The following is a 5,415-nucleotide window of genomic DNA, read 5'->3' on the forward strand; positions in this document are numbered from 1 at the left end:
CCCATTCAATCATGGCTGATGGGCATTTCAACTCCACTTACCCGCATTCTCCCCATAGCCCTTAATTCCTTGTGACATCAAGAATTTATCAATTTCTGCCTTGAAGACATTTAGCGTCCCGGCCTCCACTGCACTCTGCGGCAATGAATTCCACAGGCCCACCACTCTCTGGCTGAAGAAATGTCTCCGCATTTCTGTTCTGAATTTACCCCCTCTAATTCTAAGGCTGTGTCCACGGGTCCTAGTCTCCTCGCCTAACGGAAACAATTTCCTAGCGTCCACCCTCTCCAAGCCATGTATTATCTTAGTAGTTTCTATTAGATCTCCCCTTAATCTTCTAAACTCCAATGAATACAATCCCAGGATCCTCAGCCGTTCCTCATATGTTAGACCTACCATTCCAGGGATCATCCGTGTGAATCTCTGCTGGACACGGTCCAGTGCCAGTATGTCCTTCCTGAGGTGTGGGGACCAAAACTGGACACAGTACTCCAAATGGAGCCTAACCAGAGCTTTATAAAGTCTCAGTAGCACAACAGTGCTTTTATATTCCAACCCTCTTGAGATAATTGACAACATTGCATTCGCTTTCTTAGTCACGGACTCAACCTGCATGTTTACCTTTAGAGAATCCTTGACTAGCACTCCCAGATCCCTCTGTACTTTGGCTTTACGAATTTTCTCACCGTTTAGAAAGTAGTCCATGCTTGTATTCTTTTTTCCAAAGTGCAAGACCTCGTATTTGCTCACATTCAATTCCATCAGCCATTTCCTGGACCACTCTTCCAAACTGTCTAGATCCTTCTGCAGCCTCCCCACTTTCTCAGTACTACCTGCCTGTCCACCTAACTTTGTATCATCGGCAAACTTTGCTAGAATGCCCCCAGTCCCTTCATCCAGATCATTAATATATAATGCGAACAGCTGCGGCCCCAACACTAAACCCCACGGGACACCGCTTGTCACCGGCTGCCGTTCCAAAAAAGAACCTTTTATCCCAACTCTCTGCCTTCTGTCATCTCTATGACTCTGTGACCATTGCCATGAAATAGTGCTCCAAGTACCTGTTCCCATTGTGCAGAAGACAGTAAGACGCATTTGTTTGCATATGTATAAAGTATTTGAAACTAATAGATAGCTATTTGGATATACATTAAGCCAATTAAACTAATAAATTTGATATGTGTTTAAAAGCACATGTCCTCTTGTATTTATTGTGATCAGATCTTCAAGAACTCATTAGGTGCTTTCAGCCTAACAATACACGCTCAGAGTCTGTTGGAAATGCATCTCCATTGACCATTGTAGCCCGACAGCCAACAGCTCCAAAGGATGCTAACTGATTGGAGACAGGATTCATCCCGTCCTCTCCCCTCCCTTCCCTTCGCCTCAGCTCCCCTCACTGAGGTGGAATATCCGCCCATTTTGATTCCCCTTACCACTCCCTTTCCAATATGACCATCCTTGGTCTCCTCCATTGCCACAATGAACTACACTGCAAATTGAAGGAACAACACCTCATCTGCCACTTTGGCAGCCTACAGCCCGGAAGACTCAATATTGAGTTCTCTAATTTTCAAGTAACCTCCCTTCCCACCCCTTCCCCCTCCCTTCCACTCCTCCCTGCCACCAACCGAATTCATTCCTCCTGTTGACCAACAAGGTCAGAGCTTCTACTTGTCTTCATCTATCCCCACTTCACCATCCTGCCCCCGTCACCCCCTTTGTCTGTAGCTCCCCCTATACCCACCCCCAGTCCTGAAGAAAGGTTACACCCGAAATATTGACTTCTCCACCTCCTGCCTGTCTACTTCAGAGAGCTGAAGGACAACAGATCCAGCAGCACTAGTCACAAAACCGGTCAGAATTACAGCCAGAAAATATCTTCAGGTTTTGTGTCCTAGGACAGAATTTAAGATTTAGGTCCTAATGGGGTGTTTGCATGGAGAGGAGCCTGTCAAATTTATTCAGTATAGAAGTTGATTTGTCATTTAATGGTAATAGTAGATGTTATGAAGATGTGGGTGTACCTTTAAGAGAGTTAAAAGCAGCAGAACTACCGGACAAAGCACCAAGTGTTCTCAATAAGGCAACAATCTATGTAATACTGTTTCGAACAACTCAATTAGTTCATTGCCTGGAGACAAAAATTCGAAGTTGGCCAATTAATTTAAATTAGCCCCGAAAAAAATACTAATTTCCAATCAAGTTTGAATTGATTATATTGACAATCTTAAAAGCCAATGACACAATCTGATGCTCTGGGGAAAATTGAACAGTTGAGATGAGAACTGCCAAGTCCTAGTATATAACAGACTGCTTGGAAAAAATATCTCTCTTAAAAGTACCTTTCGATCAGTAACCTGGGACGCAGAAATTCCTAACAAGGAGAACAGAAGACACAGGAAGATCGGAAGATAAGAACCTACAGCTGCCTGGTTTTGTAATGAGTGTTGTTTTGTAAATCTTAATTGTGAGTTTTATCAGACTAGTATTATAGAAGGGAAGGTAAAAGGTAGGTTAGAGTAAGGACCTTTACATAGTTGTTAGCTAATTATTTTCTGTTTTACTTTAGGAAATAAAATTGTTAATTTTTACTTTAAATCATTCTTGGCCATCGAATCTTTACAGATTACTGCAAAGGATAAATCTTTTCTTTGCGGTTAGTTTTAAATTAAGCAGGAGAGTTTACCCCATGTCGTAACATCGAGCTGAAGATTTGCTATGCCATGAAGCTGTAGATTGTGATAGCTCAAGGCACCTCATGGGCACCTAATTTTGAATTGGTGGATCTATTTGAAATCTGTCTCTTTAACACAGTACACCACACAAAATGCTGGAGGGTATCTTGATATGAAGATGTGTGATGATTATTCCTTCTCATATGACCATGGATGGATGATTCTGTAACAGGCAGATTGGTGAGTATGAAATGACGTAGATTTTTCCCTCAAGTTTGTTCTCTCACTACTTGCCACATACCTGGTTGTCCCTTAGAATTCAACCAGCTCAGTCAGTAGTGGTACTGCTGAGATATTCTTTGTGTGATGGACATCAAGGTCCTCACCCAGAGTACATTGAACTGTCTCTTCATGGAAGAATATTGATGCCTCAGCTGGCTGGGGTGGGGTTGGGGGGAGTGCTGGGGTTGAACACTTCATGTGGAAGTGGGACCCTTGAGGGAAGCAAACAAATACCTTCTCTCAAACATTCCTGCCCTAAAAGGGTGACCGACTGATTTCTCCCTCAACCTTAAAGTCTACCTGCCTGACTTAAGCAGCCTCAGTTTGAGCAAGGGTTGGCAGGCTTTTACTAAACAGAGAGCAGTGTGTGGAATGAACTACCTGAGAAACTGGTGGATGCAGTACAGTTACAATGTTTAAAAGACATTTGGAAAGGTTTGGAGGGATATAGACCAAGTGCATGCAAATGGGATTAGTTTAGTTTGGGAACATAGTCAGCGTTGACTGGTTGGACCGAAGGATTTGATTCCATGCTGTATGACTTAATGGCTGCCCTTGTTTTCACCTTCCACCTCCAAGTCCTCTGTTCTTCCAGTCTCCTTCTTGTCTACCTTGGATTCCAGCATCTGCTGTTTTTTTTTTCTCTCCCTGACACTCCACTCCTGATGTTACCCATTCCAGCTCCCTGGAGCTCCACAGTAAACCAGGCAGCATCAGGAGGTACAGAAGCCAACATTTTGGGTGTAACCCTTCTTTCAGGACTTGGGGTGAGTGTGGGGGAGCTGCAGATAAAGGGGGAGGTGGAGCAGGGTGGTGAAGTAGAGATAGGTAAAGAAAGGTAGAGGGTATAACCTGTTTGGTCAATGGGAAGAATGAATATGGTTGGTGGCAGGAAGGAGGGGAAGTGTTGGGAAGGGAGTTGGGAGATGGGAAGGTTGGTTATTTGAAATTGGAGAACTCAACGTTGAGTCCTCCAGGCTGTAGGGTGCCCACGTAGAAGTCAAGGTGTTGTTCCTCCAATAGGAACTGTGGTTTTTTGTGGCAATGGAGGAGGCCAAGGATGATCATGTCAGAAAGGGACTGGTAAGGGGAATTGAAATCGGCAGTGACTGGGAAGTCAGGTCGTTCCCTTGTGGAGCCGGCTACAATGCGAACCATTCCCTAAGTTTATGTTTGGTCTCCCCGATGTAGAGAAGACCACATCTTCATCTATCCCCATTTCACCACCCATCCCCCACCTCCTTTATCTGAAGCACCCTGCCCCCCCAACCATTCCCAGTCCTGAAGAAGGGTTGCATTGAATTGAATTTATTGTCACGTGTACCGAAGGACAGTGAAAAGCTTTGTCTTGCGAGCATTACAAGCAGATCACATAGCTAAGTAGCATAGATAGTATATAATAGGTAAACAGCAGCAAAAACAAAAACACAGGTACAGGCAAATGTTAAGAGTTTGTGAGTTCATTCAGTATTCTAACAACAGTAGGGTAGCAACTGTTTTGAAACCAGCTGGTGAGTGTGTTCAGGCTTCTGTACCTTCTCCCTGATGGTAGAGGTTGTAGAAAAACATTGCCAGGAAGAATAGATCTTTGAGAATGCTGGTGGCCTTTCCTTGACAGTGGGCCTGGTAGATGGATTCTATAGATGGGAAGTTGGCCTTTGTGATTGTCTGAGCCAAGTTCACCATTCTCTGTAACTGTCTCCGATCTTGAATGTTACAGTTGCCGTACCAGGTAGTGATACATCCAGACAGAATGCTCTTGATAGCGCACCTATAAAAATTGGCAAGGGTATTCGCTGTCATGCCAAATTTCATCAGCTGCCTGAGGAAGAAGAGACGTTGTTGTGCCTTTGTAATCAGAGTGCCAACATGAAGGGTTACACCTGAAATGTCAACTTCTGCGCCTCCTGATGTTGCCTGGCTTGCTGTGTTCTTCCAGCCTCCTGCAAGTTTACTTGGATTTCAGCATCTGTGGTTTTTTTGCCCCAAAACTCCACTCCAGGGATTACCCATTCCAGCCTCCCCGAAACACCACTCCAGGGATTACCCATTCCAGCCTCCCCGAAATTCCACTCCAGGGTTTACCCATTCCAGCCTCCCCGAAACTCCACTCCAGGGTTTACCCATTCCAGCCTCCCCGAAACTCCACTCTAGGGTTTACCCATTCCAGCCTCCCCGAAACTCCACTCTAGGGTTTACCCATTCCAGCCTCCCTGAAACTCCACTCCAGGGTTTACCCATTCCAGCCTCCCCGAAACTCCACTCCAGGGTTTACCCATTCCAGCCTCCCTGAAACTCCACTCCATGGTTTACCCATTCCAGCCTCCCCGAAACTCCACTCCAGGGTTTACCCATTCCAGCCTCCCTGAAACTCCACTCCAGGGTCTACCCATTCCAGCCTCCCCGAAACTCCACCCCAGGTTTTACCAGTTGTCGCAACTCTACAGAATCC

The sequence above is a fragment of the Chiloscyllium punctatum genome, chromosome 1 (assembly GCF_047496795.1).
Source record: "Chiloscyllium punctatum isolate Juve2018m chromosome 1, sChiPun1.3, whole genome shotgun sequence".
Classification (NCBI taxonomy): domain Eukaryota; kingdom Metazoa; phylum Chordata; class Chondrichthyes; order Orectolobiformes; family Hemiscylliidae; genus Chiloscyllium; species Chiloscyllium punctatum.